Raw genomic sequence first — 24,553 nt, 5'->3', positions numbered from 1 at the left:
TAAGTTGCAAACTATGACATACATATGAAAATTTATCATAAAATCAAGAAAGGCAAAATCAATGCGAGACATATCACAAAAGAGTTTTATAAAAGAAGTGGCTCTGAGGGAAAATTTCATCTTTTTGACGTATAAAAAGTTTGAAAATCTTTCAAGAGATAAATTTAAAAATGGAAAAACCAATCGAATAGATGTGCATGTTTGAGAAAGGGAAGTGGTTGGCATTTTAATTTGATTTAAAGCTCAGGCCAACTTCTATGGGTTGAGATCAGCATGACTACGGCGGCTATCCGCATACAAAAATACACACGCACCAGTCTTTTTTAGCATTATTAGATTGCTTTGTAATCAATATGTAAGCGTCTATGAATGCAGTTAAGTGATAAAAGTAAATGTTTAACATAAAAAAGGAACTACTTTCAATCATTTTATTTTCAATCTATTATTATTTTTCAATCAGGTAAACTGCTTTTAATCGACCATCAAATGTTAAAATGTAAGCTAAGAAAAGTAGGTAAAACCGAAAAAAATAAAATGAGAACAATAAAAACTAGAATACTTTGAAGATAGTTTTCCCTTTTGTACTCTTGTTAATTGTAATCAATGGAAAAGAAAAAAAAGAAACGAATGATAAAAGTATTCACACTCTGATGACTTTTGTTCATGTTTTTTTTTATGTATCACATATTTTTATGTATCACATGTTTTTATGCATCACATGTTTTTATTCATCACATGCTTACAATAAAGAAACAATCTTATGCTTCTGAACGAAAGGGTGAAAAACATTCTAAACCAACAAAACAATCTCATTATTTTTGTTTTTATGAAATTTCTGTAATAACTTTGATCCTCATATTTCTATTCTAGTTCCCATATAATAATATGCAACCAGTGTTGTTTTTTTCTCCTCCTCCTCCTCCTCCTCGTCACATGAACATGTACGTATGGGTAGATCAGTTAGTGTGTATTTTGCTGTAGGCTTGAGCAAAAATAACAAGAAATATTATAGTAAATATCAACATGCTGAATACAAAGTAAATATTGATACAGTGCGTGAACAGGTGATCCAGCATATATGACGTCATACTGAGTCTGAGAGAGAGATTTTAGTTAGTCTGGAGTGTAAGCCTGAAGAAGACAGACACTACGAAATGACTGAAGAATTCCCAAGGATCTTGTGCAAGATTCTCAAGAATCTATAGTCTCACATATTCCTCCCTCCTGTCATTGCCCAGAATGGACCATCATCGACACAATAAAAATTAGCTTTGTATAAATTCCAGTCGGACGGTGTGTTTTTCCTTCAGTTGTTGTGCAGATTTCCGATTCCAGAGGCAATCAAATATGGAGTATCCTTGGTTAAACGTGTTAGAGTCATGAACATCATGCACAAAGAGAGCAAAATATATGGTTAAAGTGTTTGCGACAAATGGACGGTTGTGCTCCCGCTGGACTAGAGGAGAATGTAGCACATACAAGCTGTTCAATGCAAAGTAAAATTTGTAAAGAATGAAATATTTACAAATACTAAAACAATATTGTACTGAGATTCTTTAAATAAATCAAATTCTGTTAAAAAGTTTTATTTTCCAGTTTTAAACAAAAAATATATAGATATAAATTGAATCATTCAAAACTTCTTAATCTTAAAATATTTTCAAAAGCACTTGCAATAAAAGAAAATGAGGTTAAATATTTTAATGTTATAAAAATGTTATTGAAACAATCTGTCTGTTTACATACGACATTTCATGGTTATTTATGACGTATCTGATGCCATTTTAACCAATAATGTGGAAGTCTACAAGTGTTTATAATAATTATTATTATTAGTTGTATTATTAGCATTAGTAGTAGCATTGCTGTGCATGCTCTATGAAACGCTTATAACCCTAAGGTTCTTTATAAAAAATTTGGTACCATAATACATTAAAATTTAGGAGCCTATAGGTAATTGGAAATAAGAAAACTATTATCACACTTCAGTTTAACTTTTCTGATGTCAGTGCCTTACAATTTCAAAAACTGATTGAAAGAAATTCAGGTTTTGGCAATAAGTGTATTTAGCTCATCATGATTTGAATACAAACATTGTTCATACTTGAATCATCCGTCTGGAAACTCGCAAAACATTGAAATCTACTTGCAAAGGTTTGGTTTGAAATTTAAAGTGTTTATATTCAACAAAGTTCAATAATCTCTATTTTCCCATTAGCTTTTTTTTTTTTCGAGAAAATTCTGAATCGCTCTTGAAGACACATAGAAAGGCTTCTTTCTAATATATTCTTCCGTGATGTGATATTATTTTTTTAGTTATATCATTAAAATCTTGAATAAAGAAAGTCTTCTTCCATTACGTAAGCTAAGAAGTTTTATTATAATTTGAAACTACAGAAACTTTATGAGTAAGCATTATTTTCTTTATAGTTATTGGTGAATGTGATATTATTTTCTTTATAGTTATTGGTGAATGTGATATTATTTTCTTTATAGTTATTGGTGAATGTGATATTATTTTCTTTATAGTTATTGGTGAATGTGATATTATTTTCTTTATAGTTATTGGTGAATGTGATATTATTTTGAAAAAAAGCTGTATTAAAATATTTTTTTAGAATATCAATCTTTAATTAAAATATGAAGAATAGTCCTTTGGTCTTAAAACTGTGCAGCAAGAAGTAACATAAAATACAAGGACATTTTCTTTTGATTTTAATAAAATCTGTCTATTAGAAACTGAGTTTTTTCCGCTTAAAAAGAAAGAAAAAACTAGAATGTGTCAATATATATGTTTATTTACATATATAAGTTGTCGATATTTGTTGAACATTTTTATATATATATATATATATATATATATATATATATATATATATATATAATGAGTATTTCTGAAAGAAGAAAAGTAAATTAAAGTTCACAATCATAACAAGAATGTTATATATATATATATATATATAAGTGAAATGGTCTGTCTGTCAGTCTGTGTGTTTGTCTGTCTGTGTCTACACAATAATTTTGTCAATTTTCAATCTACAGACTCGAAATTTGATATACAGGGTATGGACGTTTGGGAAAATCTTTGTAATCTGATTTCGGCCAGAAATTTGGCTGTAAATAGGTCAAAGTTTAACGATTTGACCTTTGAGAACTCTACCAAACTCCTCCGACAATTTAGGGTATAAACAATTAAAAGTTTAGATATAGGTTCCTTGGACATGGATCTAACTTAATAACTTGATTTGAGCCCAAAACAATAAATGTTAAGGGGTCATAATAGGGGTCAAAGTAAAAAAAAAAAATTGACTTTGTGATCTCTACCAAATTACTCAGACAATTTCTGGTCTAAAGATTTGAAATTTGACATAAAGGGTATTCAGAGATAGGGCAAGCTTTTTAATCGATTTGTGACGAAAATTTAAGCTACCGATATATAAATGTATGTATGTTTGCATGTTTGCCTAAAACTGTCGACAAAGTGACGGATTTTCTCAAGATCAGTATCATTTTGAAGCTCAACCCTTCAGACGAGAAATACCGAGAAATTGGCTAAAAATATTAATATCTTCATCCTCAACGGGGCACTTTTTTACAGGGAGGGATCGCTTTTTTCACCGATATTTTAGAAAGTCATTTCCTCTTTTCGATTGTCTAGCCTTAATTTAAAACTACGTCACTTCCGGTTTGGCGGTGGTCGTAACAGCAAAGGCGTCTCATTTTTCCTCGTTCTTTTCCTTCTCTGCAGCACGGGTTCGAGCCTGTCTTCCTACTACCACACACCTCCAAACACCCGGACAACGCCGGGCACCCATGCTAGTATAATATATATATTAGAGAAAGAGATTAAGAGGAATTATAGAATGTTGGAAGCTTTATTGAATTCTGAATAAATAAGGAGAAGCTTGTTATATATAGTATGATATATAAGATTATATATGGTCTTTAACATAGTATTGAGATTATATATATACTAATATATATAATATATACTATATATATATCCTATATATATACTATATACTATAATATATATATAATATATATATATACTATATATATAATATATATATATATACTATATATATAATATATATATACTATATATAATATATATATATACTATATATATATATAATATATATATATACTATATATATATAATATATATATACTATATATATATATTATATATATATATAATATATATATATATATATATATATATATATATATATATATATATATATATATATAAATGATAAAATGTATTTAATTTTACACTTTACTGCAGTTTCGATATGTATCATCAATCATCGGAAATATGTCTGACTGGGATTAATAAAAAAAATCAATCACACATGACGTCGCATTTCACATATTTATTAGATGTAATAGTGCATGTTGATTATTAAAACATATTTAATTGGGGCTTAAATGGCTAAGTAAATATTTTAGATCGCTTCATTTAGCTATAAATTATAGCTTTTTATTTAATCATTTCATTTTTGATGAGGAGTTTAAGATTTCATAAGTTGAATTAAAAATTAGCTCCTCTTTGGAATATAAACAATATAAACAGTAGAAATTGTTGATTGTGGTGTAAAACTAAACAATACCAAATGATGAACTCGAAAAGAAACTTGAATTTGAACTACTTTAAACCTGAAAAACTAAGTTAAATTATTAAATAAAAACTAATATGTATATTATATAACATTATGTAACATATATAATGAATTATATGCAAACATATGAATAAATATTTGCTTAGATTTTTACGTCTGTGATCAGAAAATATGAATTAAAAGGCACTTGATGACACCGGAAATGCGGTGTGATGTTATGATTCTGTTAATTCTTGGTATTTTCTTTTCAAAGATTAAAATCATGCCATAAAGCTTATGTCTAGAATCCTTATTTTTATTTTAATCAAAGCTCATGACATGGTTATGGTTCTAGAAAAATTCTCAAATATAAGGTCCAAAGGATCAAAGAAATTAAAATTCAAGAACTCATGCTTGATTAATGTCTAACACCTCTGGATCAAATTTAATGAAAATCTAAAATATTTGAATTTCAAATGGATTTTTGTACCTATTTTATACTCCTTAAACCCCCTTTTAAAATACTTGAATTTGAAGAATATAAAACGTAATCACTGAAATTTGAATAATATTTATTAATTCATGTATAATACCTATTGTTAAAATATTAATAAAAATCAAAAGTACTTGAATTTTCTAAGGGGTTCCACTCATTATCTGCCCTCTTTCTATAAAATTAAATTAAACTAAATGTAGAACACATTATCCGCCCTTATATACAGCTGTTGTGTTTTTAACCTCATACTGACTGGTTAATTAGTTTAGGAATGAATGTTGTACATATAAATATATAAACATAGCTTTAAAGATACACTGATAAAGATGAGACATTTAATAGTAACAAAATAAGAACAAAGAATTGACACGGCAAGGAATTCTATTACCAAAACATTTAATTCTAACACATGCAAGAAAGACGACAGTTCAATTCCTAACATAAATACTGGTTCTACCCAGCAGGCGTGTATCATAAAACTAACTCAAAAATCTATAAGCAAACAACTTACAGGCCATTCATCAGATGAATCAATATGCAGCAAACCAAAACGCTATATGAAATTGCACTAAAAAAGAACTGATGCAAAAAAGCTACAGAAAACATGAAATATGGTTCCCCCACCCTGTAACAAAATGTACAAATATATGTAAAATATTGATAAACGGGAGAGAAAAAATGCTTCTCAAAACATCAAACTGCACCAAATATTTAATATGTGTACAATAAAAAGCTGGTCTAGTTGCATAGAATATATGGAATGAATAATACACAAAAAAGTATAATGTAACAATAGAAGAAAATGCAGCTGCAATAAACAGTATATATCAATATTTGTGTGTGTGTGTGTGTGTGTGTGTATAATATATATATATATATACATATATATATATATATATATATATATATATATATATATATAAGATTAAGACATTAGAAAATCCAAAAGATTACAGAATATATTATACCTACTGAGAATTAATTCAATAACATAGCCAGTAACAATAATCTGTTTCAACAACGAAATATATGAAAAAGAAACTATATTTTTAAAATATATTTCGAAATTGAAAACAAAAACAAAAAAGATGTGTAAAAGGTAAAATAAACATCAGTTATTAATGTTCCTCTGTACATTTTCTATTCTATTACTCATATCTGTTGAAGAAAAATTAGAATGATTAATATTTAAAGAATACTAATGACTGAATAAAAGAAACCGTGTTATACTTCCTCCCAGAGGATGGTATCTATTTTTGACTCTAGTCAAAATATATTTACATACAATTGGCGTTCAATTAGTAATACCCCTAAACCACTTATCACATCAATAGAGCAACGGAACTTGGTAAAGTTATTAGTCTTTTTCTACATCAGAACCACTTTGTGTTAGGAAATTCTTCAAGAACATGCATACCATTGCAGCCATGGAAATTGTTTTTGTAGAACATCCCAGACTGCTCCTTCAACTTCAACGTGACTTCAGAAATCAAAGCTCCATTATTTGGGAATATCTTTTCTTCCAAAAACAACTTAATGGCTGAGAAAAAGTGAAAGTCATAGAGTGCAAGAATAGAAGGAATGGGGAATATTTTATAGCTATCTGACCGTGCTTCTGATCTGGCAACATGCAAGTTGTGGACTGGAGCATTATTTTTTACTGATCTTACCCTGTCACTGATTTTGATATCTTCTCTTAATTTCCTCAAAAGTGAAGCATAATTGCCTTCTGTAAATATTGTATCGTTTGCCAGGAAATCTATCATCACTACTTCGTCCTGGTCGTAAAATATGTGAGCATGACCTTGCCAATGTAAGGTTGCACTCTTGTTTCCTTTGAAGGTGGTGAGTCCAGGTGCTTCCACTGCATTGAATCGGCTTTGATTTCTGGATCATAGTGATAGACCCAGTTTTTATTCTGTATAATCAATCGTTTTAAATCTTTGACTAATCTTATTGGCACATCTCCAAATTCATCTCCGAACACTCAACGCATTCTCGCTTCTGGAAAAGTTTTAGTAATTGGGAAATCCATCTGGCAAATATCTTATGCGTATGAAAATGGTCATAAATGATAGTTTCCACAGACCTTGTACTAATCTTGACCTCCAGGGCTAGTTGCTGTATAGTAATGTGTCGATCTTCCAACATGGCAGCATCAACTTGACTGCCGGATGCCTCATCATATTACACCTAAAAAATTGTTACATAGCATAACTACATTTTTATTACCTTGCATTGAATTATGCCACAAGAATTGTAAGTAAAAATTAGTTATTTATTAAAAACGTAAATAGAATATTATGTTATGATCAAATATTTTAAAAATATTTTTTTACAAAGGAATTCCTTTTGTTGTGCTGAAAAAACATTGATGTTTGTAAAAAGAATAAATAAATTTTGAAATTGAACTTTCTAACATATGCTTGATGTTAAAGCACTTCCAATCCAATTTTCTTTCCTTTACTTTTATTAAAAGACACTCATAGTCTTGCCCTGAAATAAATGAGGACTCTGAACTCCATATTTCCATTTTTATTCAATTTTTTTTTATTTCTAAATAGTTTTACATATTTAAGTTATAAATAAAATGAAATAAAGTAAAACGCTATTTTTTATGTTTATTGGAGGAAAATCCTACAATAATATTGTACAGGAGGCTAATTCTGGTGCCTTGATGATATGTTTAAGTACCAAATTCGTAGGTTCTAATACTTTTTCATAAAATAGTCAATACTAAATTAATACTACCATTATCTGCTTGTCAAATTCTATGCATGAACGTTGTGATTGATCTTTTAAGGTCAGTCATACTGAAAATAACAAATATAACGTAGATGTATTTATTGACAAATTATTCATTTCTTCTTGAAACTATTTCTGGTACTTTTATAGAAATGTGTGTGTGTTCAAAACTTTATGTACATTATTTTCCTTATTCTTGACACGCAAATTACTTGAGCAAAGTAACAAAGTGTTTAGAATGAAATTTGTATTTCCGTTATTCGAGACAAAACTAATGAAATCTACTTAGAAAGACTCAAGTTTTGAAAATTATAAAAGGAAATAGAAACACATTCGTAAATTTGATCTACAACAATGAGAAAGTTATTTAGCATTCGTGAAAGAGGATTCATATATAGCAGACATGCAATGCGATATGTAAGTAAAGTGTCAATGCGTATCGAATTGATAGACATTAATGTTGCAATATGATCCTGTGTTGCTCTTTCATGTCATTCATTTCGAAGTTTGTGCTTTGCTTCAAATGGATCAAATCATGCTTATATTATTATCGATTTTAGTTTAGCTTTTATAAATCATAGGATCCAGACGTTTTCTGTTTGTTGATGTGTAATAAGCACTTAGTATTGATGAGGAACGATAAAACATCACTTAAGATCAAATACATACTCATGCACCTGGAAGACATTAAACTACTAAGAATATGCTCTTATGGGTATCATTCTATCATTTCTAATGCTGTAGGAAAATGTATGAAACAAAAATTCACCACCCGAGTTATACATAAAACAGTGACTGGTGTTGTTCTAATTCCAAACAATTACCATGTTTCTAAATTAAATGACCAAAACGTATTCGATATGCTGCAAACATTCTATAACTTAGATGATATAGTGAGGAAGTTTAGAATTATTGCATTTATGATTTTAGGCAATCATGCGAGAATATATGTATATTCTTATTTGCTTATATATTTCAGGAAATACTTAACAGTTTATACATGTACAGATATGTATATTAATAAATAGAGTTGTAGAAGTTGCTATTCGTTTGAGGAGGAATTCTAGAAAAAATGGATGAACCAAATAAAACCATATTTTATACCACATGCAAACACAAATCAACTCGCATGGTGAAAATTTATATTTCCTTATTATTATCAATAATGAGTGAAGAAGTGTTGCTTTTAGCCTTTTACAATAAGAAGAGGAGCAGAAAAATATTAAAAAGCGACTAAAATTGGCACAACGAGGCGACAAAACAAAAACTTTGATCCCTTTTTCCCCTCATGTTTTTTTTGTCCCCTCGTTGTGCCAATTTGAATCGCTTTTAAACGTCGTATATACAGATTAAAATCTTGCATTTTAATCGTTTTTTTCTTTCTTCAATTCTTGGCACATCTGAATTCCCCTAGTGCTTTCTAATTTCGTCAATAATATTGTTTTTCTTTGCTATCGATTTTCTCCTGCAGAGATGATAGCCAAAAGAGCTCTCGAGAAAAGTCCGCATACTTTATTTTAATTTATATATATATATATATATATATATATATATATATATATATATATATATATATATATATATAATATAAAGCTGAATGTGTGTGTGTGTGTGTGTCTGGTCACCAATAGGCTCCTATATGGTTGACTATTTTAAAAAACTGATTACATATAATGATAGATGTATCGAGGATCAGGAATGGGTATGTTTGATCTGGCAGAACGGTAGTTCATTAAAATTGTGGGGTCTGCGTTCGCGCTTGGTCCACAAAGTATGGAAATAAAAAAAAAAAAAAAAAAAACGTTTACAAGTGTTTTTCATATAGATGTACATAAGAATACTTTGCTAAGTATGTTTCAACTTAAATAGGGATGGTATAATAAAGTTGTGGGGTCTGCGTTCACGCCTGTACTCCATGGAAATATGGCACAAACTTTAACAAAGACTTTTCATATCTATTTACGTAAGTATACTTTGATAATTATGTTTCAGTTTGAAGAAATACGGTATAATAAAATTATGGGGTGTTCGTTCGTGCCTTACCTCCATAGAATGTAAATATGTCACAAAGTTTAACAAGGTTTTTTTAAAAGGGGTGAGGGTCCACAAATAACACCTTAACTTTAATCTTAATTCATGTTAGCTTTTATTTATTTTTTAGTTTAATTATATTGTGTCGAATAAATTCACCTCATAAATTCACGTTCTTATTAAAGTGAAAGCCAAAAAAAAAAAAATAACGTTGGAACTTTAGACAATTCTCGACACAAATTTGGCATAACTCTGTTTTTTCCCTTCTCCACTTGCACGCAGCACTCTTTCTAAAATAGATAAATAATAAATAATAAAAACATTACTTGTTATCGTGTCAAAAGAAGGAAAAATCCTGCTCACATGATTACGTGTCTTTTTAAAAACATTTACATAATCTTTTTATTTTTATTTATATATCTGTTTAAGCTATTTTTTGTCAGTGTACTAGAAGGAATTCAGTTGATTACAACCCTTTCTGCGTGTTCTTTACATTACAATAGTACAACCCTGAATCCGATGGCGCAATACTACACCGTTCAATACTGTAAAACTGAAACGAAGCTGTTCTGCTTGAAAAGGGCGCCAGTTTCTTCTTATTCATATTTATATCGATTCTTTGTTTTAAAAAACTAAAGTAATTACGTTTTTACTTTTTTAATATCCCATTTTGCTGTTTCGGGTTATTTTACTAAAGTAAGTAAAGCTTCATTATTTTTCAAAACTGTTTTTGTTTCTTTGTTTTTCGATATTTCGTCGATATTATTTAGTAAGAGTGCAGAAAAGTCAACAAACGACTACCCGGAAAAATAAATGTACAAGAAATAAATGTTACCATAGTGAATAAAAGTTCAGTTCATGTTTTTGTTTTGAAATAGTTTTTAATGCTCTTTACTTGAAATAATTTCAGCGAACCGAAATTAAAACGAAATTTGAGGCGATAACTACTTAAATTAATTTTTATATAAACTACACACGCCATAATCGAATATTCCTCAAGCACAAAATAACGGAAAACATTAAAATATGTTTATAAATATTCCTTACGTTGACGGAACTCTCTTAAATTGTTAACACAGAATGCTCAGGTGCCCCTCCTTCAAATTGAAAACGGGGCTCTCGACTTCAAAGTCGCTGCCATTTTGATTTTTTTTCAAACCGGTTCGTGAATTAAAAAACCCCAACTTTTTTTACAAACTACTTAAAAATACAAACCAATGAACTTTTCTACCATAAAAGTAACTTTTATTGACTATGGTAACAGTTATTTCTTGTGTATTTATATTATATATATATATATATATATATATATATATATATATATAACATTTTCTCTTTGTAAGGAAACATCATTTTGTTGGTCACTCTTGGCTATGAATGGAAACAAAGTTGATATAAAAAATATATTTTCGCGAAAATTATCTTTACTTTCATCATATTTTGCTTAGGGTAAAATTTTTGAGTATCAAAACCTATCTCTTTACAACCCCCTCCTTTTCATAACCTATCATACTTTCATCAATCACAGTCCATTTTCTGTAGGTTGTTTTTAAACCCAGTCAACGACGGGTACTTTTGCTAATATATATATATATATATATATATATATATATATATATATATATATATATACTAGCAGACAACCCGGGATTTCCCAGTCGTGAAATGCACTTAAATATATTTTGATTAATGCTGATTTCGTATTTATTATTATATTATATACCCAATATAGACCCAATATATAGTAATGAAAAAAAAGAATAGAAACTTAAGATTTACTTTTTTATTTGACGTTTATTCATGAGCCATGAAAACTTATTTGCTTCAAGGCTAATAATTAAAACATAAACAAAGAGCTACTACGTTATGCATGCATATTTGTAATGCCGTCGTTCAACCTTCACTTAGCAAATTCTATTTTTTTAAGTTTTTACAATTTTACACCGATTTTCCCCGGCTAAACCCCAAATATAGTTTCACATGGGTTCGAATACCCCATATATAAGGTTTCATGTCTGTAGACCAAAAACTATAGGAGGAGTTTAATAGGCAACATTTTAAAACAAATACAGTGTCGGCAAAATAAAGTTTGCATTTATAAGTTTTTCAAAAGCTGCGAATTTAAGCTAAATTTAAAGTGACTGTTTAAACAACCTATACCGCATATGATTCGCCTTTTATTCCTCTATAATTTTGCCTGTTCATCTTTTACTTTTAATTGAAATATTCTAGTGTTTACATCAATTAAAAAAAAAATATTTCAAATTAAGGAGGTAAAAAGAAAGTCCGCAGCAACGAATTCGCTTAAAATCAGCTTAAATTGTCGCCCTTAAATCAGTTTAAAATATCTACCAACAGGCAACAAAGCATCTCTAATCGTAATTGTTGTTGTTCCAGGTTATACAACGTAACATTTAGCCCATATGCCACGACTTTCTCTAGTTATCGTCAGGAACTCATTCATCTCCACCTTTCTGGTTTATCCAATCGAGAAATCGGCTACAGATTGAAATGTGATGAGAAAACGGTATGGAAGAATGTACAAAAGCACCAAAACACAGGCAGTGTTCGTGCTGACCCTAAATCTGGTCGTACTAGAGTTACTTCTAACAGGGTAGACAATGCTATCAAGATCCGCTGCCTAAGAAACAGATTTGAAACGGTTCCATAAATCCAACAACAGTGCAATCTTATTAAAAAGTGCCCTCTTTCTACTGTCAAGAACAGATTAAAGGAATTTAATTTGCGGGGATATGTTGCAAGACGCAAGCCAATGATTTCTGTAAGAACAGAAAGCGCTGTTTGAACTTTGTCAGATGCAATGAAGATCATGACTCTTCATATTGGTCAAAAGTGCTTTTTAGCAACGAAAGCAAGTTCAATGGGCTAGGCAGTGATAGTAGGCAGTACGTCCGTCAGAGGAAAGATAAAAAATTTAATCCTCGGTGTTCAGTTTCAATGCTGCAACGTGGTGGATGTTCAGTTTTGGTGTGGGGCATTATTAGTATCAAAAGTCCAGGGCCTATAGTTCGCTTGTAGGGTCGAATTAATTTGACCAAGTACATTAATATGTTGACTGAGCATTTTCTACCCTACTTTGACCGGAATTTGGATGATAATCCCATCTTCATGCAGGATAATGCTCCCATTCACACAACTGGCAATGTGAAGAGGTTCCTGGAAGAGCATGATATTCCGTGTTTGGATTGACCTTCAAAATCTCCAGACCTCAATCCTATAAAAAACGTATGACATTACATCAAGCAATAGCTATGCAATGATAGGATTTCAAATTTGGAAGAACTTTAGACAAAAATTAAAGAAAAGTTGAATGCCCTTTCCCCCGGAGTATTGCTGCAATCTAATTCAAGGAATTCCCAAAAGATTGTAGGCTGTCAAATTGCAGAAAGGCTATGCTACTAAATATTAACTAGTTCATTGTGTTCCTGATGTATTTTTGTTGCATTAATGTCCTAAAATTACATTTAAATAACAATTTTCGATTGTGTGGACTTTCTTTTTGCTTCCTCAATTTGAAGTTATTTTGCAGTATAAATCATGTAGAATATCTGCATAATTACACGTAATATTTAACTAAAGATGATCATCCCATAAGAGATGGATACAATGGTGGAGAGAAATCAGATTAATTGTCTAAACTGATATCAAACCATACCACAAAATACTTTCAAGGAAATCAAGTTTAAACAATATATTTTATCTCTTATTCCTGCCTTACTAAATCGTTTCTATCAGAATAAAATGACTTTTTGTTAATAAAACTTTTTATTCTAGAAACTGGTCATTTTTGTTTGAATGTGTGAAATATATGAAGACATTTTTAGAAAACTAAATAAACACAATGAAACAATGATCTAAAAGACATGAATATGTCAATTAAGTACAGTAAATTTCTGAAAAAAAAAACACCTGCTTTAGTGTTATTTTATGAATTGGCAAAGAGAGAAAAAGTATGAGGAACGCATTGGGAAGGAAAGATTTCTCTGTTATGGTTGAAGTAATTTATTAGTTTGTGTGAATGGCAAGAATGCTGTTTTCCTTTAAAGTTCAATAATTAAGCAGAATATTGAAATAAGAGATAAATAAGTGATTTTAAGAAAGTTAAAGATGATTGGAAGGAATTTCAAAATTATGAAAATGAAATAAAATAGAAAATAAAAAAAAACTTAATGGAACAAATCAATCTTAACACAGAAAAAAACATAAAAATGATTGAGAAAATATTAATGAAATGAAAATTAGAAAACGTGAAGAAGCAGTAAAAAGAAATTAGCTAAAAGAAATGGCAGTTGAAGATTTCAAAAACTATGCTTAAAAATAGACACATTAGAAAATCTTAAAAGAAGAGTACGTTAAGAAGAACATATGAAATTGATGAAAAAGAAAGATGCATAAAATAAAAGAAATAACAAATTCGAGGAAAACATTTAAAAATGTTATTATAATCATAGAAATATTGATGATGCAAATGAAAGTAAGTTAAAAAAAAAACTGATAGTGGAAACTCGAAACACGGTGTTTAAACCTCAGACAATGGTGAAAAAATGCATTTTATCTTTCTAAAATTATCAGCCATTGTTCTCTCATGAATTTCCGACTGCATTTTCCCACCCAATAAATGAAAAGTTTCCAAAAAAGACGTAAATACAGAAATTAATAAATAAAAGAGAAGCATAAAAGCAGTCAATTAAATTTTTGATATAAAGTGAACAGAAAACTAGGATAAAAATCAGAGTGAAATGGCTGCTTGTTTCTTTGGTTTTGATTCATGATAGAGTGAAATTAAACATTCTCTATGAAAGAATATCAGAAAAAAACACGCAAAACGTTTGAAAGTACCGAATTGGATGAAGGTTGAAAATTAAAGAAATTTATAAATAAAGATGATTATTAAATAACAGCCTTTTTTTAGGGAGAATGTTTGCATAACAAAAGTTGTTGATTTTTTAGGCAAACTGAAAAGCAAGGAAAATATTATATGTGTTAAAAATAACTGTTAAATTTTAAAGATTTTCTATTGGAACAACAATAATTTCATGACAACATCTATTATCATGCCAGAAGATTAACCTTCCTGGGACGGGTAAGATAAATTCTCCAAACAGAACAGTTTGCATCAATTATAAACAGCGTTACGAAGATTAAAATCAAAGTATAATAATACTAAAGCTTATCTTCACGCTAATTTTGACCCCCCCCCATAAGTTTGATTCTGGAAAATGTAAAACATTTCAGTGTTAAACGTAAAGTGATCTTAAGAAGAAATTTAGGGAACCTTGTTTGGTGTCGAATGATTAGGGATCAAATTAAATGTAAATCTGAAATATTTTAATGTTTAAATAGGAAGGTTTTTCCTATATCATACCTAGTAAAATCTTTAAAAATACTTCAAAGAAATTGAATGTGAAGGATATTCATTAATTTATCCCTGATACCTATTTTTAAAAGTTTACAAAAATCAGAGATATCTGAATTTTATAAAAGACCTCTGCCCTCTTTTATCCTTTTTCTATTAAATTAAACTAAAACTATCCCACATTACGGTCCCCTACGTGTTTTTAAATTGATAATTATCTATGTTTTTAAATTGATAATTATCTATGTTTTTAAATTGATAATTATCTATGTTTTTAAATTGATAATTATCTATGTTTTTAAATTGATAATTATCTATGTTTTTAAATTGATAATTATCTATGTTTTTAAATTGATAATTATCTATGTTTTTAAATTGATAATTATCTATGTTTTTAAATTGATAATTATCTATGTTTTTAAATTGATAATTATCTATGTTTTTAAATTGATAATTATCTATGTTTTTAAATTGATAATTATCTATGTTTTTAAATTGATAATTATCTATGTTTTTAAATTGATAATTATCTATGTTTTTAAATTGATAATTATCTATGTTTTTAAATTGATAATTATCTATGTTTTTAAATTGATAATTATCTATGTTTTTAAATTGATAATTATCTATGTTTTTAAATTGATAATTATCTATGTTTTTAAATTGATAATTATCTATGTTTTTAAATTGATAATTATCTATGTTTTTAAATTGATAATTATCTATGTTTTTAAATTGATAATTATCTATGTTTTTAAATTGATAATTATCTATGTTTTTAAATTGATAATTATCTATGTTTTTAAATTGATAATTATCTATGTTTTTAAATTGATAATTATCTATGTTTTTAAATTGATAATTATCTATGTTTTTAAATTGATAATTATCTATGTTTTTAAATTGATAATTATCTATGTTTTTAAATTGATAATTATCTATGTTTTTAAATTGATAATTATCTATGTTTTTAAATTGATAATTATCTATGTTTTTAAATTGATAATTATCTATGTTTTTAAATTGATAATTATCTATGTTTTTAAATTGATAATTATCTATGTTTTTAAATTGATAATTATCTATGTTTTTAAATTGATAATTATCTATGTTTTTAAATTGATAATTATCTATGTTTTTAAATTGATAATTATCTATGTTTTTAAATTGATAATTATCTATGTTTTTAAATTGATAATTATCTATGTTTTTAAATTGATAATTATCTATGTTTTTAAATTGATAATTATCTATGTTTTTAAATTGATAATTATCTATGTTTTTAAATTGATAATTATCTATGTTTTTAAATTGATAATTATCTATGTTTTTAAATTGATAATTATCTATGTTTTTAAATTGATAATTATCTATGTTTTTAAATTGATAATTATCTATGTTTTTAAATTGATAATTATCAGTTGAGTAGTTTAGAAGTAAATCCTGTACATACAATTACAAAAACAAGTAAACATCGTTAACTTTATAAATATGTAGATGATAAAAGAACGCTATCAAATTTAATTGTGGTAAATTTGGTAAACAGTATTTATCGCATTCAAAAGTGCATAATACTATGAGAAGTATAGCATTGATGATGACGACGATGACAACAACAACAACAACGATGATGAAAGATATGATTAAAATTTATTCTGTTTATATATTCAGCTATCAAAATTTGTATCACTTTCATGCAGTCAGTTAATCTATAAAATAATCTGCTTGTTCCTTTCTTAGCCCGTGCGTTATGCTTTGAAAATGCTAAATACAATTTTTAAAGGCCAAACTGTTTCAACTGAGGCCAAATTCGCAAAATTTGGCTTTAAAAAGGACAATCTGGAAACTTTGAATAAAAATATGAGAGAGACCTTCATTGATCTAGCCTCGTTTTCTAATCTCATTGTAATAATATATAATTATTGTTGTAATTGTTTGAGAAATGAATTCAGAATAATATCGATGTACACCGGGTTTTCACTGAAGATAGAAGTTAGCAAAACTTTATATAAAAAGCGAACATTTGAGAGAAACAGGGCAAAAAAATCATTGTATGCTAGGAGGTGCTGGACTGAAGGAGTAAATTTTTTTTTTGCAAGAGAATCACCACTTATCCAGGTCCAGAAGCCATTCGAAGATAAGGGTTAAAGAGGGTACAGTGGTCAAAAGAACGATATAGTAATCATTAAAAGTGTAAATTTGGTAAATTCGATTACTTAAGGGAAACAACTCATCAAGAACCTGTTCATGCTGGACTTGAAGACGGCCATATTGTAGTCAGTTGGAAAGCTGGTAAACGGAAGAGAGTTCCACAGGTGTGCAGTTCTAAGAAAGAAGCTTCGTTCATCGAATCTGCATTTAGGTTTAGGCACAGATAAAGAGTGGGGGAAATTATTGATAGTGTTTTCAGCCAGACGTGTATTTCTCGTGAATGTTTGGTGAAGGGGGACCATACATTGGAGCTCAGCCGAGCACTTGCTAGGAAAATAATAATCAAACTGAAACAGGCTCGCACCGTCTCTTCTGTGCAGAAGTTGCAGAGAAGAGATTTGGGCATCTCTCACTAGGCTACGAAGTCTATTCTGAACTCTGTGAAGGCAGGATAAGGTCTTCCTAGCAGCCCCTGCCCAGATATGACAGCAATACTCCATCCTTGGATGTACCTGGCTCTTATATAGATAGAGAATTGCATCAGCAGTGAGATATCTAACTGATCGACATTTTCCCAGCGACCTTGGCAACGGATTTGATGTACATGTTCCATTTTAGATCAGGAGTAAAGGTCAAGCCCAGAAGCTTGTCAAAACATGGAGCCTTCCCAAGACGAGAGCGATTCATTTCAATTGATGCCAGATAGATATCAGAACTTTGATGATATGAAGACAGAAGCTTTGTTTTAGATGCATTAAAAGTAACCAGCCACTTTTTCCCCATTGTACTACATGCTCAAGATCAGAGGAGAGAGAATCAGAGAGAGCTTGATTGTTTAAAGCCTTTGATGTGCTGCCATAGATGGTAGTGCCGTCAGCAAAAATGGCTACGAATGATCTGAGGATATGATTTGGAAGATCATTAATGTAGATCAGGAAGAGAGTTGGACACAAGATAGACCCCTGAGGGTCTCCAGCATTAATACTATGAGCTTCTGGTTTTGGTCCATCAACCACTACTCTTATGAGCATATGAGAAAGAAATGATTTAATAATTGAGAAGACATTTCCAGCTATACCATAGATGGATATCTTGTGAAGTAGACCTTTAAGCCATACCCTATCAAAGGCTTTTGATATGTCAAGACCAATTGCACTAGAAAGGAAGCCTTCATCAAGAGATTAACTAACCTTATGAGATATAAACGTTAGCACATCTGCTGTAGATCTAGCAGAACGGAAACCATATTGTGTGTCACTAAGAAGGTTATTTTTGCTGTGGTGGTTGACTAATTTTATAACACAGATTCCAGCAACTTACTCATGACACACAGGAGACTTATTGGTCTGTACTGAGAGGGAAATAACTGATCATCTGAATTCTTAAATACAGCGCATACGAATGAGATTTTCCAGGATGTTGGGAAGCAATTCTCCTTAAGACAATGTTTAAACAGCTTTGTAAGTATGGGAGTTAGTTCTGGTTTAAGCTTTTTGCAGCACTATAATTGGAATGCCGTCAGGGCCAGTTGCTTTATTGGAATTAAGGTTTTTGATTAACTTGGCGACAACATGCACAGTTGGCAACCTTGGTCGCATGGGGTAGAATCAGCTGCAAAGTTCTTGGCAAAGAGTTTGGCTTTGTCTGATGCTGACGAAATTACCTCAGATCCATTTATGATGGTTGGGATAGAGCACACGCTTCTGTTTAGGACCCTGTTTGCTATTTGCCAAAACTGGTGGGAACCAAGCTGCTGCTGAGCCACTTTGGTCTTGACGGACTGAGCATACAACTCTCTCACGTTCTTCAGTACTCTTTTACAGTAGTTGCTGGCAGTCCTGAAAGCGGCTTTAGTCTCAGAACATCTGTTATGTTGGCAGCAATGAAAGAAGTGATTTCTGTGCGGCAGCAGCATTTTCCAGAGAGAACCATAGCTGGCTATTAGTCTTTTGCTGGAATTTTTTGGAGTGTATGAATCGGTCTATACTTACAATAAACTATTCTGTCAGGTTTGATACTATAGAGGACACATTCTTTTTAAACATGGAACGCAGAGATAGATTAAATGTGCTTATATTATTTGTATTGCACTATGTAAAACAATATTACTTTCTGAGTATTTATTAATAAATTAATTTATCTCAATTGTGTCAGTTCTATACAACGAGTATTATTTTCATAGAAATGTTACTAAACTCATATTTGCTACGTGCTATTGTTTTTTATTTTTGTCTAAAAAATTAATTTTTTGCACTATCCAGAAAAATGTCAGCTTTATCAAAATATATTTGTTGATTAAATATATTTGTTGATTAAATATATTTGTTGATTAAATATATTTGTTGATTAAATATATTTGTTGATTAAATATATTGTTGATTAAATATATTGTTGATTAAATATATTGTTGGTTAAATATATTTGTTGATTAAATATATTTGTTGATTAAATATATTTGTTGCTTAAATATTTTTGTTGATTAAATATTTTTGTTGCTTAAATATTTTTGTTGATTAAATATTTTTGTTGATTAAATATTTTTGTTGATTAAATATATTTGTTGATTAAATATATTTGTTGATTAAATATTTTTGTTGATTAAATATATTTGTTGATTAAATATATTGTTGATTAAATATATTTGTTGATTAAATATATTGTTGATTAAATATATTTGTTGATTAAATATATTTGTTGATTAAATATATTTGTTGATTAAATATTTTTGTTGATTAAATATTTTTGTTGATTAAATATTTTTGTTGATTAAATATTTTTGTTGATTAAATTTTTTTCTCATTCCATGAAATTTCCACAGTTCTCGCTGGTGTTTGAATATTTTATTTAATATAAAGCAAGTTGATACAAACACTGACCATTAAAATGTTAGAATATAAAAAATGATTTTACAATTGAATTTGACCCTGATGAAGGCATTCGGTTGAAACTTTAGTAGCAGTGTCAATTTAAATCATCCACTATCGGCACTGTTATCAAAGTTTCAATCGAATACACATTGGTTTTTATTGGTGGATAACTTAAAGTGATTTAAGTCATCCACTACAGTAAAAGCCAATGTGTATATATCCGTATATCTCCTTGTGTGTTTATCTAATTTGTTCTAGTGGCTTTTAGTAAGCAACGCCTACAAAATATAAATAAACTATATATATATATATATATATATATATATATATATATATATATATATATATATATATATATATATATATATAATGTTATTGTCACTGTAATTTATATATATATATATATATATATATATAAATTACAGTGGCAATAACACTAACCTTAAGCTACCAGCTGTAATATTATTTGTTAAATAAAGCAAAGATCTTATGATTATATTCTTACAAGTTATGAAAAATCACTGATTTAATTATTTTATGTAAACATCCTATTTTTTATTCTAAAGGGAACTTTGCAATGTTAGTATAATTATTTACTTAATCACACAGCAGACACATACGATTCCAATCACGCAATTGCTTTCAAATTTAGATATAGATGCACATACACATATTATTAGAAAGCAGGAATATGTGTTTATTTTTAAAAGTCCCCAGCTTTAAACAGGTATTTGAATTTTGCAAAACAAAAATGTCACACTGAATAATCAGAACTCATTTCTATTGTGGGAAATATAAGAAATATCATAAGAAAGATGTTGCGATCATTTCTTGTCGAGCGATATGTTACTTGCCTCAAACACATTCCCAAGTGAAATTAATCTTCATGTGAGCAATGCAAATAATACTCGTTTCACGATTTGCATCAGTTTTGCCTGTTTTCCTGTATAGCCATTGCGATTTGAGGACAATTTCGCATAACCAGAACAATACATAAGATACACAAATCTTTACTTGAAGCCTTTTAAAAAGATGGCAAGTAATAGCGGCGAGTTAGGAGATAGTTTGTCTCTCTTGTGAACATGATCAGTTTTATTGCAAATATATGTACAAAAGTTAAGAACTAAAAACTAAATAGTCAAAACACTGTCATAGATTCAGACATGATGGACATTTTATTCAGCATCTTTCGGCCGTTTATGAACACAGAAAACACCAAAGCAAATCAGAAGACAAAAGAAGCAAACAATTTTACTAATAAAAAAATTCTCGCTAAAAAGCATTTACCGATTTTGAACCAAACACGAACTGAACTGTTTTTAGCCTAACCCTAAACTAACACTAACTCTAAACTAATACTAATCCTAAATTAACACTTACCCTAATCTAATATTAACCATAAACTAACACTAACCCTAAACTAACACTACCCCTAAACTAATACTAATACTAACCCTAAGCTAACACTAATATACTCGTTTTGTATTTTCATTTTAAAAACTGTATCAGTACATAAATAATTCTGTAACCATTATTTCGTTGATTATACTACTTGCAATCTTTAGTTTATTAATAAAAAAACGCAATTTCTCAAAAAGAAATTAAGTGTTAACTTTCTCCTTTAAATAATCATTGATTTTCTTTGTCACTAAATAAATTGTCATAAAAATAAACATAGAACAGGCTTTTATTTTCGTTATTTTCCCCATTGAACCTTCTGCGCATTTAGATTTTAACGCCGGTTAGTTTTTATTTAGCTTTTCCGGCCGCTTATGTATTTCTACATCGGTAAACATTGATTTTGTCTGGTAAAAAAGCTGTACCAGTATCGTTTTCTTTTCTTAATAATATTTGTGAAATGAGGTAGTGTTATTCATAATAGTTGGGCTTTAGAGTAATGTTCCTTTGAGTTTAGAACTCTTCTTTATATCATGAACTCAGAGACAGGACAGAGAGAGAGAGAGAGAGAGAGAGAGAGAGAGAGAGAGAGAGAGAGAGAGAGAGAGAGAGAGAGAGAGAGAGAGAAACGGGTGTTAAACAAGAGACAAACACTGTTGGCTATCACAAAACCAGACAGGCATCTCAATGAACTGTGCTGAATATACTATTTTTATTTGTTACATTTTTGTATAAGACCGAGAATGTATCAGATTCCTTATTTTGCAACGATTGTACGAGCCTTTTTCAAGTCTCACACAAAACACACATTCATATTTCAAGCTGTCATATACATACGCGCACACAAACATACGCGCCCACGTCCACACATGTACACATATTCACGTTCGCGTACATACACTCACATTCACGTATATATACACACACGCTTACGTATACACATGTACTCACACACGCACACATGGACGACGTCACTTCCGCTTTCTAAGGAAATACACATGCGCAAAATACACTCTGGAAACGAGTATAAAACAAGGAGACAAGCTTTTTCTAATGCTCTTTTTAGGACTAGCTCTCGGCTAGAGGTTGGGCTAACCAACCGCCTCCCCTTTGGGAGGCGCACGCTCGCGCGTCGTCAACACCCCTGCGACTATGTATGGGGCACGAGCTAAAGACTGTATGTATACATTCTCACTCTTTCTCTCTCCATCTACTACTGGTCACTAAGAACACCTTCGCGTAGCTGACTACTAACTGATGACAACTCTAATATCCTCTTCCTTGCCTACACGCTGGATTCTCATTTCCACTACAACACTCACTTCAATTCCCACGCGCGAACAAACAATAATGACCCAAACTTGAGATGAAAACACATTTCCTTTTCTTGCTACAACACCAGTCCTGCAACGGACATTGGTTACATACGCGCGGACATGTTATAACTAAAATGTTCATTTCTTTCAACAGCAAATAAACGACGTTTATCTTATCCATTAATTGAGTCTTTGTTTCCTTCAATTCCCATTCGTTTCATTATTCTTTTGTAACGGGATTGGGGTATTTATATATCCTAGTCCCCTACACGATAACTAACATATTTTTATGGTTGATAAATCCGTTTCAGAAAACGCCTAACGAACGGAATTACAAAATGTTTGCAAAAAGAAAGATAAAGTGCGTAAAAAATTATTTGATGTTTTATGAGGACAATACTTTAAAATAGTTTACTTATATATATTGCCACAACTTTGGGAAATATATAAAGGTGTAATCAAAAGAAAAATGTATAATTGTGGAAAAAAGAAAGAAATCAGAAAAAACAAGGAGGCTCGTTGAAAGAGAGTAGTCAAATAAGGAATGAGAAGTGCTTGAATCAAAGTAAATTAACTTGAAATGCACACGATCAGCTGACTTGACTTAAATTACTAAAACTGGTCAACCTACGTTGATCCAATTTGAATCGGACAGAGAAGTAAACTAACAAGTAAATTAAAAACAACGGGAAATAGATGCAGTGCATCTAAGATGCACGTTTGCAATAACTAATTAGCTCGAGGGTGACACGTGAGAAAAGAGAGTAATACTGAATACAAGCTGCTTGATCTTCATTACTTTATATATATTACATAGAGAAAGTTAAAAAAAATTTTTTAATTAGCCAACAGATTCTTGTATTTTTTTATCAATCATTTCATAGTAATTGAAATACCCAGAGTACATATAGAATTAAAAGGGGGAAAAATGATCTTATCGAAATGCATGCTTCAAAAGCAAAAGCGCTGAAGAAATGGCTTGCGGTATCGAAGGAATATCCATTATCTAGATTTGCAAGTGGTTTTAGGCGTCGGTGAAAAGGTGTATACAGGAGTATGAAGAGTGCTGGTAACAATTTGTTTTGGAAAAGGTTTACAGGTAGAAACTTGGAAACAGAAATAGCCAACGAGATGTGCATAGATTTTTGGAGTACATTTTTGAAATATAAATTGAGTTAACATTTTCCTTCCTGAATTTCTTCCAGACTCTCAATTATCTCAACGGCTGCAATGCAACAACTGCTTCTATTTATTGTTCAGTTATTATGCATGCAAAGCACATGGTGATGTTGGCTTTTATCCAATCTTAAGACCCTCTCTGCTTCCATTTTCTATTCATATATTATAACACACTGCTTCCATTTTCTATTTATATATTATAACACAGTTTTATTTATCTTATATAAAAAGTAAAGTTAGTCCTCTCTCACATTGATGCTCAATCAATTTATTAACAAAAGTTAGGTGTAAAAATATCTTTTATAAATCAAATTTGGCAAATGTTCGTACGTTTTGTTGGAAATAAAAAATTATTTTCGTTATATTTCTTCGATTTTCATATTTTA

Source organism: Euprymna scolopes, chromosome 18, assembly GCF_053919585.1.
Source record: "Euprymna scolopes isolate OS-2025 chromosome 18, ASM5391958v1, whole genome shotgun sequence".
NCBI classification, from domain to species: domain Eukaryota; kingdom Metazoa; phylum Mollusca; class Cephalopoda; order Sepiida; family Sepiolidae; genus Euprymna; species Euprymna scolopes.
The sequence above is the reverse complement of the archived record's forward strand: the minus strand, read 5'-3'. Positions refer to the sequence as shown.